This window comes from Triturus cristatus, chromosome 2_1 (genome assembly GCF_964204655.1).
Source record: "Triturus cristatus chromosome 2_1, aTriCri1.1, whole genome shotgun sequence".
Classification (NCBI taxonomy): domain Eukaryota; kingdom Metazoa; phylum Chordata; class Amphibia; order Caudata; family Salamandridae; genus Triturus; species Triturus cristatus.
Window position 1 is genome coordinate 34,441,014 of NC_140581.1, and position 22,094 is coordinate 34,463,107.

The 22,094-nt window shown below is 46.6% G+C and overlaps 1 protein-coding gene across 2 annotated transcripts in view; it reads left to right on the forward strand.

Annotated features, from left to right (window-relative positions):
• Positions 1–22,094, forward strand: part of LOC146863660 (uncharacterized) — a 130,582-nt gene that overhangs the window by 38,675 nt on the left and 69,813 nt on the right. The window lies entirely within an intron of this gene.

Sequence of the window (22,094 nt, forward strand, 5' to 3'; positions counted from 1 at the left end):
AGACACACCACAGAGACAAGCCTCAATTTCAGCTCACCGACGAACTCAAAATGCTGCCAAACTCTTCAATTCACGAGAATGTCAGGCGGCGATATTTAAAGAGGATTAAACTCGCCCCGAGGGTAAATACGTAGATACTGCGAGAGGCGAAAAGACGACACAACCTCCTCACAGAATAATTCAGTTGAAGCGCGTCGCAATCAGGGAACGCGTGCACGAACTCAAAAATATTTACTGAATACTAGAACGCTACCCTACAAGATTGCTCCGAGAACAAGCACCATGTTGGGAGAGGCAGATATGCAAACTGAATTTACTTTGGAACGTATCTTGGAAGGGAAATGATGCAGCCGGCTCCAGGGGTAGCATTGTTGTTTCTTTCTACAAACTGTTAGCTGGGGAGCAGTGGAAGAGCACATATTACCGTTCCTGACAGTACCATAATGGCTTTGATGAAAACTGGGAAGTTTGGTATCACACTTCTCAGCACATTAAACCAACACTGATGCCATTGCGGGATTTAATGGAAAATGCACACAGAGGACATCTTGGAGATGTCCCCTGAAAAATGACCTAACACTAGTGTCCAGGCTGAGTGACTGCTCAACAGCTGCCACCACCATACATGTTTCTGGACGATGCTGCTCTTGGGGGTCTAAAACAATGCATATTCTTTGTGAGCTGACCCAGCCATTTGCTGCTCCCAGCAACTGGCCCCCACCTGTTCTGACCCACTCTTTGGGCGGGAGAATCGTCTGGAAAACCAAGATAGGAGGAGAGGTGTACTCACCTTTGCAAACCACACCCCTCAGGTGGGGGAGGCTAGATGAAGCACAACTCTCAGTCCCCGCCATCTTGCAGATGGGGACCCAGCCAACCAGAGTGAGGCATATGCCCTCCTCCCACTTGAGGGTGGCATAATAGGGGGTGTACCCACCCCAAGGAGGGGACCCATTGGTCCCAACCTGTACCTACCTGTAACTCCCCTAAATTTAGTATTTAGGGGCAACCCCGAACCTTGCCTCTACAGACAAGAAACGACCATTAAGAAAAGAAGGACCGAACAGCTGTACTGAAGTCAAGGCCACTGACTTGGCACCAGGCCTACCGGCCTGTCCCCACCTCGAATCTGCAGAAATGAAACTCCAGTGTGTCCTGCAGCCAGCAACCTCAAGAACACCGAGCGCACCGGATTTGTTCACCCACAGACTCTGGCTCTGGCCAAATCCGCGAGTCTGCACCACTCTGTACCCGTCGCCCAAGGCCCAAGTTCGAGTGGCCCAACACCACGAGGAGGTCTCCCCGGCAATCCGAACCCAAAATCTGGTGATCTCTGACCTTCCTCAAATCTCCCAGCGAAGCCTACATCTTCTTTCTGGAGACTCTCCCCAACTGCGACCGGAGCTGGGAAGAGAAACTCGATGGTTAAAGACACCCCTGCACCCGAAGCCCCACGGCCATGGGTGGCCCATCCGACGGTGTCCCAGCATCCCCAGGCATCCTAACTTACCTCTCCAACCAGTGGTCACCTCCAGAAGATCTTTGTCCCCGAGCCTGCACTCTTTGTTGAAACCGGAGAATCCCCCTCAGAAAACAGGGCACCCGACGCCAAAACAGCACCCTGCACGCAGCCGCCCCTGTACCACTGCGGGTGTACTTTGGGTGCTAACTCTGATCCGTTTGCTCTGAGCTAAAACCCAGGAGCTTTGCTCCCTCCACCTTGTGGCCTGCTCATAAGCAGTCACCAATAGGAGGCCCCATATCCCCCATTGGATAACATTGGGCCTCAGCGCTCCGCACCCAGCCGCCCTAGTGCCTCTGAGGGTGTAACGAGTGCATCCTTGACCCTGGGGGAACCCTTGTACTTATCTCAGAAACTCAACCCCAAAGACCGAGTTGTTCTCTCCATAGGAATCCATTGACTGTTTTTCTCTGAAAAATGTTCTTAGTGTGGAGTTGATTTGTATGGAAGCCTGAAAAACTATAACTGTACAAAACTGATTTTACTTACCTTCTCTTTAGGAAATGTCCCAGTGTGATATCTAGGCATATCACACTGAGTAGAAAAGGCATTCTAAAAAGTAACAGAAATGTAATCTGTACAGTATTTTCGAATCCGTGAGTTACCTCTATTTTAATCAAACTGCATTTAATTGTAAACGCTGCATAAGGTTTTGCAAAGCATTTATTTCACTTAACTGCGCCATGCTTGACTTGATTCTAGAAATAAAATAACTTAAAATTTTTATGCAAACAAAATTGGTCTGAATTCAGTCTTTGAGTTTGTGACATCATTGGCTGATTGAGCGTGTACAACAAATGCTTAACACTACCATCTGATAAAGCCTTACAGCTCACCCACGCTACCACAAATAGAGAGTAGGGTGCTATCTACTTTTACCTCTGCCTACCTTTGGGGTCCACTGGACTCTGCGCACTACACCTCAATTTGCTATAGTATATGCAGAGGTAGCTTTCTACATTAGGTGCTATGGACAAGCACAGTAGGAGTCTGCCTTTTTTTGAACCACCTTTCTTAGAGAGTTGTAGTAAAATTGTGTTTGAGGCATGTGAGCTGGAGATCACATGCTTTGCATACTCCTGCCATCTAGTGTTGGGTCCGGATGTTTGACGGTTGTTTTCCTTCGAAGAAGTCTTTCCAGTCACGAGGTAGGCGACTCGTCCTTTTGGTGATAATGTGCATGGGCAACGACTCCATTGTGAGATTGATTTTTCCGTCATCTGGTTCGAACGTGAATTGCTGCGTTCCTGTCCGACACCGTTTCTCGGGTTCCCCTCAGTGCACAATACACTCCCTCTCAACGGTATTGTTTTCTATCCGGTATTTACATTCTCCGCGTATTTACTGAAAATCCCTCTTTCGATCAGGTAGCTGGTGGAAGGCCGGGGTGTGCAACTTGTGCTTATCTCCGGAGCACAAAGAACAGGACTGCGACGCATGTAAGGCTTTCCGATCGAAGAAGACGCTTCGTGACCATCGGGCTTGACGTTGCGACATGCAGAGCCAATACACCGATTCCATTCCGGACTTCTTCGGAGAAGATTCAGAACAAGAGACCGGAGATGCCATGGGAGCCGAGGAAGAACAAGAGCCTATCTCCGTCTCTGAATACGGCTCTGATGTGGACGAAGACATCTGGCAGCATACCGTGCTCCAAAGTCCACCTCGGCCTAAGAAGAAGGCTCCTGTCCAACCCCCGCTTGTGGCCACGGTCAGTCCTGAGAACGTTTCCAACGCCCTGCCTTCTGGCTCGGCACCAAAACACACCCCAAAGCCTTTTGGCTCTGAACTGAATCGTTCGAAATCTGGCACAGAGTCGAAACCTTCGGGATCGAAGTCGAAGGCAGGCTCAGCCCCACCCCATTCGACGCCGAAAAAGTCTTCGAATCCGAAATCCTCTGCCTCCAAAACACTGGCTCCAAAACAATCTGTGCCGAAACAAAAAATGTGCCGATTCCGTCAATAGAGCAACGTTTCGATGTCCCACCATAAAACCGGATCCGAAACAGAGTGAACTCTGCATTCATCCAACAACTCGACATATTACCACCAAAGTGACACTCCAACGTAAACCTGAGACTGAAGAAGCTTACCATATTCCTTTAAAAAGGAAAAATGTGGGTACTAACTCTGATTCTCCTCCTCCATCACCTCCTTCTGATTCTCAACCATTGCTAATTTCACCTGCTGACTGGGGCTGTGGATAATGATCCAACACCTACAGACCCCTGGAGAGATTATAACACATTTTCTGACAGGTAACAATCCTGATCTGTACCATACTAAGCCTTTTCCACCAGACGACAGTATAGGATATATATAATTATTAAGTAGAGCTGCTAATTATCATGGGGTCGAGTTACATAAGGAATCTCTAGAAGAAGATTTCCTTTTCGAAACACGTAGTCCAGCTTACATCAGGGGGCAGTTACTATTAGCCTTTAGTTGTATCTAATGCACGAAGAAGGGCTAATTCCCAAACGTCAGGAGATGCTCCACCTCCAGACAAGGAGTCCAAGTTGATAGACGCCTCGGGGAAAAGAGTGCCTCCCAAGCTGCAATCTTTTGCGCATTTCCAATACCCAAGCACTTTCAGCCATGTACAATAAGGTGCATTGGTATGAAATGGAGCAATAGCTCCAATTTCTGCCTGATGAGCACAAGTCCAAAGCTCAAGACCTAGTGTGGGAGGGACAGCTCATCTCGAACAATTCCATCAGGTGTGCTTTAGATGCGACTGACACTGCGGCTAGAGCCATCAACACCAGCGTTCTATTAAGAAGGCATGCCTGGTTACACATTTCAGGGTTTAAACCAGATGTTCAAGCTTCTATCCTTAACACGCCATTTGACAAACAGCACCTATTTGGTCCGGTAGTAGACACCCATAGAAAAGATGAAAACGGACACGGAGGTGGCGAAATCTATCAGTCACCTTCAGGCCGTGGTTACTTTCGGCGCTTCTCCTATCGTCGAGGGTCCAAGAACACTCCTCAGACACTGCCTCTATGACTTGCAAAGGCAATAATCAGCCCTCTGCTTCTAAGGGTTTCTTCAGAGGTGGGTATAGAGGCAATAATTGCAAGGGTAGAGGTTCCAACACATGTGCCTCCCCCTCCAACACCAAACAGTCACTTGCCTACACTCCGCCTCCCCCCCAACCATTTAAAACCCGACTGCTGCAAGTGCAACAAATAACAAATTATATTTTGTATTGAAGCATCAGGAGGATGGATGTTGTTGTTATTGCAATAGATAACAAAATGTTACCATTTAGCTGTATAACATGCTCTTGTGGTAAGCCTTCTGGCAAGGCTTACCACAAGAGCATGTTATGCAGCTAAATGGTAACATTTTGTTATCTACCTCCCCTTCCAGCTCAGCTTCTAGCGTGGGGTACCGACGGAGAGAGCGGTGCCTCCTGTCCTGAGCGGATGCCAGGCGAGGCGAGGTACATACCCGAAAATTGGCGGGTTTCTGGTTTCCCCTCCCAAAAATCCCAGGGAAACGGACTAGCATAAAAGGTTGTATTGGGAATTCATCCCAACTACTAGTTTACATAAGTTTCCTTTGTTCACGTTTTTTGCAGTAGCGATAAAGGTCCTGATGAGAGCTTGGACTTCATAGTCCGATAGCCGAAACATGTAGACCACCACCCTGACAGTTATTTGTTACACTGTCAACGCACTGTTTTTAAAGTGGCATCAAGACAGCACCAGAATAAAATTGTTTGTGTTTTGATAGCCATTTTTAATAGCACTTTTTCCTTTTATTCTTGGCACTGCAAACCATCACCCTACCTTTGGTCACCCACGACTGGGACTACCATACAACCGCCATAATTACCCAAGTGGTTGGTTGTTGTGGTCTAGTTCAGAGCTCCCAAATGATGAATAGCCACCTTTGTGGGTGATGGGAACTCAACCTCTTTGGGTATACCCCAGATGGTTTTCACTCTTCTGAATATATCAGGTATCCACACAGAATATATTTTTTAGACCCACAGTATTTTTGGTATAATAAAGTTATATATAACCTTACTCTCTAACGTGGTAGCTTGGTCGAGCAGTATCAGAGGACAGTGTAAAGCACTTGTTGTACACACTCAGTCAGCAAATGGTCTCACACACTCAAGAACTGAACTCTAGGCCAATGGTTTTTATAAAAATATATGGTTGTTTTATTTTAGAACCAACAATAGGTATCAAAATATACTTTCTCAGAATGAGATGCTTTAGTTAAATACTTTGCAATAGGCAATTGGCTTTTGTATGTAATAGTTACAGTTTGTTGCAATGGGCAACACAATTTCAAACACAATAATACATTGAGCTAAATGAGAATTTTAAGTTAAATGCAATTGATCACTTTCAGGATTACTTTTCTAACTCCAGGACTGGATCCTAGATTCAGTCCTGAGACAGTTCTTGGAAACAGGTGAGTAAATACGTTTTAGTTACTGTTGTGATTTTTAAGCAATATTTTGCTATTTTAAAAGTTGACACTTTCTAATCAAATCACCAATGTTATCCTATGGAAGGATAATCACTTAGCAGGTAAGTGGGGTTATGGTTACTTTTTCGGGTTCAGTGTTGGATCCTAGATCCAGCACTAGTGTACCACCTGGAAGCAGTTGAGAGACTGCGCTTAAGTTATACAGGCGATTATTAACAAATATTTATAAGTGTGCAAAATCGACACTTGGAAGAAATTTCAAAGAAAAACAGTCAATGGTTTCCTACGGAAGAAAATTCAAGTTACGGGTAAAGTATGTTCTCATTACTTTTGTAATCCAGTACTGGGCTTCTAGGCTCAGTACTGGAACATATATCTAACACAGGTAAGCAATTACGTTTTCACAATTGGTACGATTTTTAGGTTTAAATATGTTTATTGATTATTCAGCCAAAGAACATACATCGGACACAAATACACGAAAGCCTGCAATGAACCCTCGTCACGCTCAGCTGCCTGATGCTCGCAGGCCATGTATGCACAGCTGAAGAATCCTTTAACCGAACATAACTGCTCCACAACAAAACACTCCCCCCCCCCCCCCCCCCAAACCAGCACCCAAAATAAATAAAAACCATAACCTCCCGGTGGTAGGATTTTTAAAGAATATTTGTAGTTTGCAAAAATCGACAGAAGAAATTTCACAGAAAAACAGTCAATGGTTTCCTAGGGAAGAAAGTTGAGTTAGTGGTAAGTACGGTTGTGATTACTTTTCAGGGTTAGTGCTGAGCACCACGATCCAGCACTGGGATCTCTCCTAATAGCAGGTGAGTATTTCCGTTTTCATTACTCAGTTGATTTTAGGTGAATATTTTAAAGCTTAGAAACTCCACAACCAGCCAACGTTAACCTATGGAAGAAAATGAGTTATCGGTTTTTGGGTAAGTACTCGGCTGGCAGAGTTAAGGTTCTGGGCATAGACTCACGGGTCTCCCAGGGTCAGGTAGGTACGGTTGGTACAACCTCAGCGGCACAGGGGCAGCCTGGTGCAGAGGTAGTTAGGCGCAGTGTTATCCGATGAGAGGCAGGGGACCTTCGGTTGGTGGCTGCTGGCAAACAGGCCTCGCGGCTGTGGGAGCTGGGCTCCTGGTCACTTGCTCAGGGCAAATGGGGAAGTAGATTAGGACAAAGGTTGCACTGCCAGGGGCACTCGGGCGGCTGGCTGCAGGGTGCTTTTGAGCCTTCGGGCGCTCAGTGTTATTCAATGGAGAACTTGGAAAGTGAACAAAGGCTGCAGGCTCTGGGACGGAGGAACTTCAAGAGCGACCAACACTTTGAGGGGTAACTTGGGATCTTGGAGGATAGGTATGCACCCCGGAGTTGGGCACAGGGGGCCGGAGGGTGCCGGGTGAAGGGGTGTTTTTTGACGTTGGGAAATCTTACCCTCTGCTGGTCGCGGTTGGAGGGGTCCCCGGTTCCGAAGCTGCAGGTGTCATCTGGGTCGTCGAGGAGGGTCCTTGGGCACTGCATTCCAGGTCAGAATCGCCGGGGGGACGCCCTCAGGGTCTTTGTTCACTCGGGCACAGTCCAGGCTCGGCGGGTGCAGTGTGTGCTGGGTTCACGGTTCCTGGCTGGCACCAGGGGTATTGTTCGAGCATAGCCTCTGCTCATGGGAGTCCCAGTCTGTAAGAGGGTCAAGGCAGGCAGGTCCTCCGCGGTTCTCGAGGTTGCTGTCCGCAGGAGACGCAGGGATTTAGCAGGAGCAGGTTCGAGGATCAACAGGCCTTTAGGGCTGGGACCAAGTCAGTTGGTGTCGTTCTTTTGTTAGCAGCTGCACGGCAGGTCTTCTTCTTGATCTTCTTTCTTGTTTTGAAATCGGGATCTAAGGAAGGAAGGTTCAGGGGGCCCCTAAAAACTAGATTTAAGGGCGTTACAGGTAGGTAAAGGGCAGGGACCGTCCCTGCCCTGGGGTGGGTACGCCACCTATCCTTCCACTCTCCTGTGGGAGGGGGGCAGTAGCCTAGTCCTGATTGGGCAGGGCTTCCCATCTTCAAGATGGCGTGAGCCCGGAGATGTGCTTCACCTCGCCTCCCCCCACCTGAGGGGTGGGGTTGGCAGAGGCTGGCACACCCCCTTTCCTTCCTTGGGGTTTCCAGTCAGTCTTCCCGCCAGAGTGGGGGTCAGAACTGGTAGGGGCCAGTGTGAGAAAGTGCCATCTTTCTTGCATGGTATGCCCCCACTTTATGCTGTATTGCTGAGTGTACAGTGACTGAGTGTGCTCTGGACTCCTGCCAATCAGGTGCCCAGGGCCTATGTTCCTTCCCTAAAAACCTCAAACCCAAAATTAGCAAACCCTGGCCACATGTCAGCCCCTGGTAAATGGTACCCTATGTACCCAGGGCCTTGTGACCAGGGAAGGTCTCTAAGAGCTGCAGCACTCATTGTGCCACCCTTAGAGGCCCTGTACCCTAACACACACACACTGCCCTTGCAGGCTGAGTGTCTGGGTACAAGTCAAAACAAAGTCAACATGGCACACATCCCTGTGTGCCATGCCCACCACCTACACTGCCCTGGCATACATCAGCCACCCCTTTAGCTGGGTGCCCTATGCCAGTGGTGTGGGCACAGGAGCATGAGCCCTGTGCCCCTACAGTACCCAGGTCCATTCCTGGGCACTGTAAGTGCAGTGCTGCCATTTAAGAGTATATGGTGCTGAGAGCTCGTCAAACACGAACTCCACAGCACCATAATGGCAACACTGAAGACTGAGAAGTTTGGTATCAAACTTCTCAGCACATTAAACCCACACTGATGCCAGTGTGGAATTTAATGTACAAAGCACCACAGAGGGCATCTTAGAGATGCCCCATGAAACCTAACCTACAATCCACGTCTGGTCTGGGAGGCTGCATAGGCTGCCACACAGCAGACATGTTGCTGGACCCCTGGGTAATGCAACAATGCACATCCTAGGCGAGGTGCTAGGTCTCCTCTCCCAGGATGGACAGGGGGAAGCTTCAAAGGCATGCCGCCTCTGTGAGCTTCCCCAGGCCACTTGCTGCCCCCACTGTGGCGGGAAGACTGGCCGGAAACCCCAAATGTGCCAGCCTGCCAACCCCACCCCTCAGGTGGGGGAGGCGAGGTGAAGCACATCTCCGGGCGATCGCCATCTTGAAGATGGGAGGCCCTGCCCAATCAGGACTAGGCTACTGCCCCCCTCCCACAGGAGAGTGGCAGGATAGGGGGTGTACCCACCCCAGGGCAGGGACCCATTGGTCCCTGCCCTTTACCTACCTGTAACACCCCTAAATCTAGTATTTAGGGGCACCCTGAACCTTCTTTCCTTAGATTTCAGATTCCGATAAACAAAGAAGAGCAAAGAGAAAGAAGACCTGCCGTGCAGCTGCTAAGAAGAGGAAGACACCAACTGCTTTGGACCCAGCCCTACCGGCCTGTCGATCCTCGAACCTGCTCCTGCTACATCACGGCACCTCTTGTGGCCAGCAACCTCACAAACCCCATACGACCTGGCTACCTTTTAACTCTGAACACCTGGGACTCCCATGAGCAGTGGTTCTGCTCAAAACCAGCTTCTAACCCCTGGCTTCAGCCCGGAACCACGAACCCTGCACTCTCTGCACCCGACAAGCCTGGCCTGTGCCAGAGTGAACAAAGACCCAGAGGACGTCCCCCCAGCGACTGTGACCCCGAATCCGTCACGCAAGGACTCACCTCGACGCTCCTGACGACGCCTGCAGCCTCAGAACCAGGTACCCCCCCAACCGCGATCAACAGAGGGTAAGATTTCCCAACACCAAAAGGCAACCTTGCACCCCGCGCCCTGCAGCCCCCTGTGCCCAACTCCTGGGTACCTACCTATCCTCCCAACTACCCAACTTACCTCTCGAAGTGGTGGTGGCACCTGAAGAATCTTTGTCCCTGAGCTTGCAGCCTTTGTTCATTCAGGAGCTTTCCCATTGAAAACCATTGAGCGCCCGAAGGCTCAAAAGCACCCTGCACCCAGCTGCCCGAGTGGCCCTGGCAGTGTAACCTCTACTCCTATCTACTTCCCCATTTGCCCAGAGCAAGTGACCAGGAGCCCAGCTCCCACAGCCGCTTGGCCTGCTAGTCAGCAGCCACCAACCAAGGCCCCCCTGCCTCCCATAGGATAACATTGGGCCTAACTCACTCTGCACCCGGCTGCCCCTGTGCCGCTGAGGGTGTAACACCTGTACTTACCTGACCCTGGGAGACCCCGGAGTCTGTGCCCAGAACCTTAACTCTGCCAGTCGAGTACTTACCCAAAAGCCGAGTAACGAAAACGAAAATACTCACCTGCTATTAGGAGAGATCCCAGTACTGGATCTTGGTGCCCAGCACTGACCCTGAAAAGTACTCACAACCGTACTTACCACTAACCCAATTTTCTTCCATAGGAAATCATAGACTGTTTTTCTGTGAAATTTCTTTTCAGTGTCGATTTTTGCAAATTACTAATATTCTTTAAAAATCGTACCTGTTTTAGATTGAGGTCCCAGTACTGAGCCTAGGAGCTCAGTACTGGTTTACAAAAGTAACGAGAACATACTATACCTGTAACTTGAATTTTATGGTACGACACGGAGGCCATATTATGCAAATCTCCTTTATTGCCACAGCTCAGCAGCAACAATTGAAGAACATAGAACTTCAATGAACATTCTAAATAAGTATAAAGTCCCTTCGTGACCAGCCATCTTCCTTCTTTGTTGCTGCTGCTCAGAAAGATAAGTACTATTCTCAACTTGTCCTTTATAGACTCGATTTTTCATTATGTTTATAATAATTAACTGATTAGACTACTGCTACATTACTGCTTGTACCTTAAATTGGCTCTATATTAATGCCTTCTGTTTTATTAATACTTTGATATGCTTTAATACTTGTAGATAGGGCTTACTCCAATGCCCTTCCCTTTCTACCCTGGGGCTCTTTCCCCCCACCTTCATGAACCTTTTTCCTCTCCTTCCGGTCCCATTCTGGACCGGATTCACTCGTTTTTAAAAGCTTATCTTATTTTCTACTACGAATACCCTCGTGCACGCCGCTTACTTTTGAATCCTAACCTCGCGCTCAGTACACAGTCTTACTACGAACTACATCGCGCACACTTATCATTAATAAGAGATTGCGTACTCACTCGTACGAAGTACACCCTCACCGGTTCATTGTACCTTGACCCGCGAAGTCTCCTTTCCCAACTTCACCGCAAAGTGCGCACTTTTCCGACCCGGCCTCCTCGACACGTCTTTCTCGCGTCTAAGGCAGGCCGAGGTTAAAGGAAATTACCTTAGCAGGCAGCCACGCTCACTTTTGCGTGCGTGGCGGCCATTTTAACTGTTTGGGACACCTCTGCTCTTCACTATTAGGCATCCATTTTGTTACCTTGGGATAATATCGGTTTCACCTTCATTAATCCCTCAAATAATTACAACTGCCACCCTGACAATCACTCGTGAAGACGCTTTTACCGATCAGCTGTCGCCACGCTCACAGCTTCGGTAGGATTTCAGGTAATTTTATTCATATAAAAAAAGGGATAAATCTTTAAGCTGACCCAAAATTATTTTAACTTAAATATAATCAATAATGTCAGCCCCCAATTATCTATAGATGACAGACTAGAAGAACTTATCAATATAGCTGTGGAGAAGGTAATTGGCTCAATTGATGACAAAATTAATGAAAAACTAGAATCCTTCTCTCTCATAACCCCCCGCCCTTCCACTAGTACCCAAAAAGAAGGAGCAACTAAGGCTCACAAAAAGAGGACGCTCGGAGAAAAACAGAGAATAGCCACTAAAAGGGCTAAAAGCTCTGCTCCTCCTTCACGCTCTCAAGGCGGTAATAAGACTGGTGCCTTGGGCACCCCATGTGGGCATGATCTAGGCCCTGAGCTTCCAATTACTATTGATAATGAGGAAAACTCTGACACGGAAATTGACCTGTCATGCTCCTCTGGCTCTACACTGACGTGGAAGAGGTACCAAGGGGGACAGAAGCTCTGAAGAGGCTTCAAAGGCCTCACAACCTAACATGGGACTCTTGGATCCATTTGGCGACTTAATGTTCGACCCCTTACTAATAAAACACCCTTTATCCCAAGAATGGACCCCTTCCCAACATGTGGCGGAGTACCTCACCTTCTGGCTGAGGAAGGAAATCCCCCAAGAGGTCAGATCCAGATTACACTCCGAATGCCCGAGACCTTCCCTCCCCTATAAAATAGCTGCAACACCAGAACTAGACCCCAAAGTTGTGGCATTTATAGCAAAGACCTCCAGGGACCCGAGAAAGGGCATAGGTAAGGGATTGAAATCATGCCAAGACCGCCTTCTTGACAACATTGGCCCCCTACCAAAATATTTGAAATGGCCGAATCCGCCTATCTGGGAGACTCCCTAGTCGATCCCAAAGAACTAAGGGAATGGGTCCAATGAGCTATATGCCTTATCGGAAATGCAAACACTGCTCTCTCCACAGAGAGAAGGAAGGGAGTTTTATTCAAAATAGACCCCAAACTTATCGAATTGGCAAAAAACGACCCAGGCCCTAACTCTCAAGGCTTCCTCTATGGTGAGGACTTCATCAAAGACATGGCTAAGTACGTTGGCGCTTTTAACTCTATCCAAAAATCCCAAAAGGATATAAAAAGGGTATTTCAAGATTGGGTTTTCACCCGGGCCGGGAGAATACGGGGTCGTTTCCCCGGCCGAGGAAATTCCAATTCAAGATCCTTCATGTCCCGTGGAGGTAGATATACCAGCAACTTCGGTGCTCAATAGTTCTACCCCCAGAGACAAAGGAGCCGCGGACGTCCCTTCAGAGGTGAACGAAGACAACACTCCTTCTCATCAGGTAGGAATCTTGAGAGACCTTTCAGATACCCCTCCAAAGGTGGGTGGGAGACTACGTCAATTCGCAGGGAATTGGAACTTAGTAACCAGAGACCCTTGGGTCTTAGACACAGTGAGAGGTTACCAGATAGACTTCACCCATACACCTTTCCATACAAAACACCCGCGAGAGATTACTCTCTCCCACAAGGACAGACTTCTGGTCTCCCAAGAGGTACAAGACTTAGTAAAGAAAGGTGCCATTGTCGAAAGTAACTACCTAGGCTTTCTCAACAATATTTTTTTAGTAGAAAAGAAAAACAAAGAACAGAGACCTGTCATAAACTTAAAAGATTTAAACCAATGGGTAGCATATCAACACTTCAAAATGGAAGGGATACACCTCCTAAGGGACATTTTACAGAAAGGGGACTGGTTAACCAGACTAGATCTAAAAGACGCTTACCTAACAATCCCTATCTGGGGACCTCACCAGAAGTTCCTTCAATTCACCTGGGAAGGGAAACTATTCCAGTTTTGCAGCCTTCTCTTCGGGCTATCATCCGCCCTTGGTGTTTCACCAAGGTTCTCCGACCTGTCACCGCTTGGCTCAGACAGAGGGGAGTCAGACTGATCATATACCTCGACGACATCCTCATAATGGCTCAATCAAAAGAGACCGTTTCTCTTCACACAGACCTTACAATTCACCTTACAACATCTCGGCTTTATTATGAACACAAAGAAATCTTGTGTAACCCCAAGTCAACAGGCACAGTTTCTGGGTTTCTTAGTAGATACCGTGAGGGCAGAATTGAGACTCCCATCAGACAAAGTAAGGAAAGTGAGGAAAGAACTCAGAAATTTATTCGGACTGGAGTCCTTCCCCTTAAGGATCTTAGCAAGGATCCTGGGCCTTCTTTCATCGACAATTCAAGCAATCTTCCCTGGCCCATTACATTATCGAGCACTTCAGAGACTGAAGGCCAGATCCCTGAGATCGACTCACTCCTACGCCCATTTGATCTCCCTCGACCAGGATTCGAGGACCGAAATCCTCTGGTGGTTGAAAAATGTAGAGGCATGTTTGAACAAAGGAATATCGGTTGTAGCGGAACACATTCCTGGGTTGAACAATGATGTAGCAGACTGATTCTCAAGGAATTTCAAGGACTCCAGCAACTGGAGACTAGACAGACAGATTTTCTTAACCATCCAGTCCAAATGGGGTCCCTTCCGGACAGACCTGTTTGCAGACCGTCTGAATACTCAATTGAAGAATTTCTTCAGTTGGAGACCGGACCCTCCGGCTCAGAAAGTGGACGCCTTCCTCCAAGATTGGAGGGGTCTGGCCCCTTATGCCTTCCCGCCTTTTGCATAGTTTCCCCGTCTTCTTCATGCTCGACGTTACAGAGAGAGCATGGTGGTGATAACACCATTCTGGAAATCTCAGGCATGGTTCCCCATAATTCTAGAAATGACTATAGACTTTCCCTTCCTGATCCCTTCTTTCAGAGAGGTACTCCTAGGTCCAGAGGGAGACACTCATTCCCTGGTAGAACAGGGTCTTCTGGTGCTGACGGCATGGAAGATTTCAGGAGACAGTGGCGAATCCCACGACTTTCGTCAAACGCTTTCACACTAATTTCTGAGTCGTGGGCACCCGGTACAAGGAAAGCTTATCGACTGGCATGGAACAAATGGGTTCGCTGGTGCCTTCAAAGACGTTATGATCCCGTTTCAACTGATTTAGTTCACGTTGTCAACTACCTTTCAGATCTCTTTATGTCTGGTTTATCTTACAGAACCGTTAATGTTTACAGATCTGTGATTTCTGCTGGCCATTCTCTAATTAACGGAATCTCCGTTGGACAGAGCTTATTAACTAAGAAAATAATGTCAATGTCAAATATTTTTATAAAGCGCACAAATCACCGAAAGGTCTCAAGGCGCTGGCAGCAAAAGACAGAGAAACAGACAGTAACCTAGATACCCAATGCAAATTCTTATTGAGAAAAGAGCCAGGTTTTTAGCCTTTTACAGAAACATGAGTGTTCTGCTATGGATAAAAGTTCAGATGGCAATTTGTTCCAAAGCATGGGGGCGAGGTAAGAAAATGAACGGCCACCATTACGGAAAGTTCGAATACGCGGCTGAGCAAGGTAAGATTTAGTGCCAGATCTTAAGGAACGCCCATGTACATACCATTGCAATTCTTTTGCTAGATAGCGAGGACCGATAGCATACATTATCTTGTGTGTGAGACTCAAGATTTTATAGTGTCCTCTTTGACAAACCGGAAGACAATGCAGGGTTTTAAGAGTCGGAACTGAAGAAGATCTGGGGGGAAGATTAAGAATAAGTCTGGCAGCAGTGTTTTGAAGTTTAGAAAGCAAATCTTGATTAAGTGCAGTAAACAAAGCATTGCCATAGTCGAGGCGACTGATGACGAAGTTCTTGTACCAGAGGTTTCCTTGCTTCAATAGGTAGCCACTTAAATTTATTTCGGAGATTGCGCATAATCCCGAAGCAGACTCCTAGAACTTGGTTGATATGAGCTTTAATGGAAAAAGAATTATCAATAATGATACCTAGGTTACGTACTGCTAGCTTGGGGGAAGGACAGGTGCCTAGCTCTGTGGGCCACCAATCCTGCGTCCAGAACAGCTCGGCTCTTCCGAAAAGAATAATCTCAGTCTTACTGCCATTCAACTGCAATTCATTTAAGCTCATCCAGTTGTTAATTTGGACCATGCAGCTCTTAAAGCGGTATTGAGCGCCATCGTAGTCAGAGCCACAAGTAACGAGCAGCTGGGTATCATCAGCATACGAAAGAGTCTCAAAACCGTATGATCTAATGATACCCGCTAAAGGTGTTAAATATACATTAAACAGCATGGGACTGAGAATGGATCCATGCGGAACCCCAACCATTACTGGATAGGTGCGCAAGACCATTTCATCTACTTGAACGGTGGTAGACCGGTCAGCCAGGTAATTCTCAAGCCAGTCCAAGGCCTTCCCTCTGATACCCACCTTCCACAGTCGATGTTTAAGGATACTGTGGGAGATGGTAACCAAAGCCGCAGACAGGTCCAAGAGAACCAAATTTGCAGATTCTCGTTTTTCCAAAGCAAGCCTGATGTTATCTACTATCTCGATAACTGCGGTCTCCGTACTGTGAGCAGCACGGAAGCCTGAATGCGAGGAATCGAGAAGGCCATGGCTCTCTAGATGAGCAGTAAAACGTTGATTAACTAAGTGCTCCAGTACCTCCCAAAATAGGGAAGCAATGAAATGGGGCGATAGTTTACTGGTAAGTTAGGGTCAGCTGAGGATTTCTTAAGAATTGGCTTAACCTGAGCATGTTTCCACCTCTTCGGAAACTTAGCTTGATTTAATGACCTGTTAAAAATGATAGTTAAGACATTCATGAACAGCGGCGTAATCTTAGTGCAGAAGCGGGGAGGAAAAGGATCAGCTGGAGAACCAGATTTAATCCCAATTAAACCTTCCGCTACTTCGGTGGTAGTTATGGATTCAAAGTCCATTAATAGGGGGGCATTATGAGTTTTCAAGAGAGAAGGTGTCTTAACCGTATTACTGACAGAGTGATTATGATCATTGAGCTGATGAGGGAATGAGGCATAGATGGTTTTAATTTTATTATCAGAAAAAGAGGAGACAGTCGACCCAATATTGAGTAGGCGAGAAAGAGGACTGTTCAACCCGAGGGGAGGTAAATCCCTTCAATATTTTATAAAGTTGTTTGCTCGAGTGTGCGGCGTTATTTATGCTCTGGGTTAAATATGTCTTTTTAGTTAATTTAATGTTTTTTATATAGATTAAGTGAAGGTGCCTGTAGTTCCTGCGATCTTCCTCGGTTTTTAGTTTTCCTCCACTGGCATTCAGCAGCTCGGCTTAATTGTTTATCAATTTTAATGCAGCTGTAAACCAGGGTGAAGCTTTATTTTTTACTTGAACCTTGGTAAAAGGAGCGGCTTTGTCCAGAGCCAGTGTAATGGCGGATTCAAGATTACTAGCAGCCAAATCCACAGTGTCCGTTTGACATAGTTGTGGGGGTTCAAAATGTGCTAGAAAGGTATCAGGTGTTAACTTACGCCAGGGCCGAATCAAAATACTTTTATTCGGACCGGTTTTCCTATGTGTGTTTATAGTCACACCAAATTTTTAAATAGAATGATCCGTCCATAATACTGGACAAGGAGATTCAATGGTCAATTTGAGGGAGTTTGTGAATAGCAGGTCTAGTGTATGTCCAGCTAAGTGGGTTGGGCCGATTACCCTCTGCGTTAACCCTAGTGTGTTCATAGCCCCAATTAAGTGGCCCGAATCGGTGTCCAGTGGTAGCTCCGCATGATAATTAAAATCTCCAATTAAGATAAGGTTGTCTGCGGCTAATACATAGGGCACTATTGTTTCCAGCAAATGGTTGAGAAATTGCGTCTTTGCTCCAGGAGGTCTATAGATCAACGCCCCATTCCACGTTTCCGGGATGTCAATATTAAAAATCAATATCTCTGACATCGTGGATGAAAGTGATTCTAATACTCTAATCACAGAAGGGTACATGGTAGCGACTGCAATACCACCACCTCTACCCACATCTCTATCTAACCTTGTTAGATGGTATTGAGGAGGAAACGCTATTGTAACACTCGATGAGGCTGAACCCGTGGAGCCAAGTCTCTGTTTTAAAACATATGTCCGGCTTCTCTGCCTCTAAGAGACTCCAAAGTTCAAGTGCATGTTTGGGTATAGACCTAGCATTGAGATATAGGGCCAAAAGGGGTTTGGGGGCAGCTTTTATATCTGTAGTGCGAATGTTCGTTATTTCGTGGGTTCGTGTGATGATCTTTACTATTATGGGTAGTAGACTGACCGTTACTAGAAGACTCGATCTTGGCGATTTTCCATACATATGAGAACTAAGGGAACTAATAATGAGAAGTATGAGAGTTCTCAACCCTCCTTCTGCTAAATACGCCGCCATGTGGGATGTCACTCTTATACTTAGAACCATATCTTCTTGGGGAGAGAATTCTTCTCTCTCTCTTAAACACATCTCATACAAACTTACCGTCTTACTATGTCTAGTATCCTTTAGAAGAACCTCAGACGTTAAAGCATTAGATATTTCTAGCAGGGCCTTTCAACCTGAAGGAGCTTGTTTCTACCTCAAAAAGAGAACCAAGACAATGTCTTCCTCCATCTTTTATCCCTTTTTTCCTCAGAATGAAAGACTCTGTGTAGTTAGGTGTCTGAAAGAGTACGAGAAAAGAACTGAATATCTGAGAATGAATGAACGCCAACTACTCATTTCCTAAAGATCCCCTCATAAAGGAGTTTCTTCTCCAACCCTGGCAAGATGGGTGAAAGATGTTATGCATGAAAGCGGAGTGGATGTATCTATTTTTGGAGCACATTCCCTTAGAGGTGCTTCGGCTTCCAAGGCATTTTTTCTGCGAGGGGGACTTCAAGATATCCTTAGGGCAGCAGACTGGTCAAGTGATTCTATGTTTAAGGCTTGTTATTTTAGACCAATCCCTAATGCGATTGATAACGTTTGTAATACACTTTAAACTTGCATAATATGGCCTCCATGTCGTGCCATAACATTTAGATTTTTCACAGCCTGCTGGGCAGAAAATCTGGATTTTATTAAGGACACGGAGGCTAATATTATCCCACCACTATTGATCTATCCCTCCCTATGTGGATAAAAAATTATTATGAAATATTCTTTTCTTTCAGAATGAAAAACTTCCTTCCTTCGGACCACTCCTTGCAGAGCTTTCTTCAATCATATTCCTGTTTCTTCACGTTGATCTTTCCTCGCAAATTTATCAAAGAAGGAAGACGGCTGGTCACGAAGGGACTTTATACTTATTTAGAATGTTCATTGAAGTTCTATGTTCTTCAATTGTTGCTGCTGAGCTGTGGCAATAAAGGAGATTTGCATAATATTAGCCTCCATGTCCTTAATAAAATCCAGATTTTCTGCCCAGCAGGCTGTGAAAAATCTAAATTTTCTCCCATAGGGAATCATTGACTGTTTTTCTTTGAAATGTCTTCTAAGTGTCAACTTTTAAAATAGCAAAATATTTCCTAAAAATCACAACAGTAACTAAGTAGACTTTACTCACTTGTTTCCAAGAACTGTCCCAGGACTGAATCTAGGATCCAGTCCTGGAGTTAGAAAAGTAATCCTGAAAGTAATCTATTGCAAATAACTTAAAACTTCCATTGAGCTCGATGTATTTTTGTGCTTGAAATTGTGTTGCCTATTGCAACAACCTGTAACTATCTACAAAAGTCAATTGCATATTGCAAAAGTATTAAACTAAAGCCTCTCATCTTGAGAAAGTATATTTTAATACCTCTTGTTGGTTCTAAAATAAAACAGACATATATTTTTTATATAAACCATTGGCTTAGAGTTAAGTTCTTGAGTGTGTGAGACCATTGCTGACTTGAGTGTGTACAACAAATGCTTTACACTGTCCTCTGATACTGCCTTACTGCTCGACCAAGCTACCACTTTAGAGAGTAAGGTTATATCTAACTTTAGCCTCTGCCAAACCTCTGGGGACTGTGGACTCTGTACACACTGTACCTATTTGGGAACAGTATATACATAGCCACTTTCTCACATTGGTGGATCAGCGGTGGGATACAAGCTTGCATTTGTTGGACTACTTGGTTACCATCTGATCACACAACAGAACTCTTAAAATTGCCTTTAGAATTCTGATTGGTCTTTTCCAAAATACTAAAAGTCTTGTCAGGGCCTTGCTTAAGTCCCATTAGAATTTTAGAAAAATAAGTCACTATAGTCAGGGTAGAGGATTAGAACTGTCAGGTTAGAATGACTCAAGCAAACCCAGCTGTTAGTGAAAATAATAACATGGATTTGGCGGAGGAGCTCGACCTCACACCTTACTTGCACTTGTCTTTCACGGAATTGAGGTCCCTATGCAAACTTACAAATTTGCCAATGGGCCTGCATCCAACCAAACTAGGGCTCCTGGAGCTCTTGGCTGAGTATGCTAAGGACCACCCATCTGAACATGGTGATTGCCAGTCAGATGAGGAAAGGGAAGAAGAGGAGGAGGATACTAACCCCCCCACACACACACACTATTCCCTATGGAGGAGAGGGTCCCCATACCCTTGAATCCAAGAATTAGCATCTGAACCTGGTACCAGAGAGATCACTGGGGGACCCACCAGTGAAGAGGACAGCCTTTTAGCAAGGCTGGCCAAAAGAGTGGAGCTGGAGTCCAGGCTCCTGGCTCTAGAAAAAGAAAGGAGAGAGAGATGGGGTTAGCACCCATCAATGGTGGCAGCAATAATAAAAACAAGGATAGGGAGGAAACTTATGATCCTAAAATCCCCAAAGGGATTGTCCCTAAATTTGAGGAAGTTGATGACCTCACCAAATGGTTCACAGCCTTTGAGAGGGCTTGTGAAATAAGAAGAGTAAAGAAACCTCTCTGGGGGGCACTCCTGTGGGAACTGTTCTCTGTTAACTGCAGGGACAGGCTTCTGACCCTCTCTGGGCCAGAGGCAGGATCCTATGACCTCACGAGGAAGACTCTGATTGAGGGATTTGGATTCACTACTGAGGAGTATAGAATTAGATTCAGGGGGGGGGGGCTCACAAAACCAAGAACCAGTCCTGGATTGACTTTGTAGACTTCTCAGTAAACACACTGGATGTTTGGTTAGCTGGTCATGGTGTGCAGGGTTTAACTGGATTATAAAATTTGGTCATGAAGGAACATATATTAATTAATTGCACATATGAAAAGCTGCATCAGCATTTGGTAGACCTAGGTCTAATTTCTCCCCAAGAATTGGGAAAGAAGGCAGCCCACTGGGTCAAGACTAGGGTGACAAGGACAGCCACTGGGGGGGACCAGAAGAAGGTGGTCACAAAACCACCCCAGGGGAAAGGTGGTGAGAATCCCCAAGATAAAGTCTGAGTCTTCCAAAGTGCCCCAAAAACCTGTTCAGGGGGGTGGGAACCAAACTACTCCTTATGTGCCTCAACCCTAAGGGGGGGGGGGAAAGAACTTTGATCCCTTAAAGGCCTGGTGTAATAACTGTAAGAGGTCAGGACACCTAACTGTAGATAAATCTTGCCCCCACAACAAAGCCCCTAAGGCACTAAGTACAGCTACTCCTGGAGCAGCAAGTATACAGAATGGATCAGAAGTGTACCCTGAGCAAATCTGGGAACACACCGAGGCAAGTCTAGTTTCACGGGGGGAAGTGGAGTTTGCCACTGTAGCTGTGTGGCCACCCAACTTAAAGAAATATTTGCAGTACCCCTGGGTGAATGGAACTAGGGTAGAGGCTCTGAGGGATACGGGTGCCAGTGTCACTATGGTGAAAGACACACTGGTTTCCCCTGAGCAATATTTGATTGGGAAGTCTTACCCAGTCACCAATGCTGACAGTGTCACCACTAGTCATCCCATGGCCATGGTGACATTAGGCTGGGGGGGGGGGGGAGGTTTTACTTGCCTGAAACAGGTAGTGGCCTCTCCAAAGTTGCCAGGGCCAGTGAGACTGTCCCACTCTTGAAAGCCTGAGGCAGCAAGCTGTTTCAGAAGTAAAGGGAGATGTCAGTGGTACCCACAGAGATTATTGGGAAGTGGGATTACTATATGCTGAGACAAGAAACCCCACTCCTGGAGCCACCAGGAGGGTGGTAGTGCCACAGATGTACAGGGAGTTCCTCCTAACTTTGGCGCATGTCATCCCCCCCCCCCCCATCCCCCCTAGCTGGACATCTGGGGCAATCCCAAAACTTGGGAAAGGCTAGTTAGTCACTTTTACTGGTCCCAGATGCATCAAAAGGTGAAGGAGTTTGTCTGCTCCTGTGTTACCTGTCAAGCCAGTGGCAAGACAGGTGGCCACCCAAAGGCCCCCCCCCCTAATCCCACTACCAGTGTTGAGGGTGCCCTTTGAAAGGGTAGGAGTGGACATTGTGGGTCCACTTGAACCTCCTACAGCCTCAGGGAACAACTTTATTCTAGTAGTAGTGGATCATGCTACTAGGTACCCTGAAGCAATTCCACTTAGGACTACTACAGCCCCTGCAGTAGCCAAGGCCCTCCTGGGTGTCTTCTTTAGGGTAGGGTTTCCTAAGAATGTGGTTTCAGACAGAGGTTCCAACTTCGTCTGCTTACCTGACACACATGTGGAAG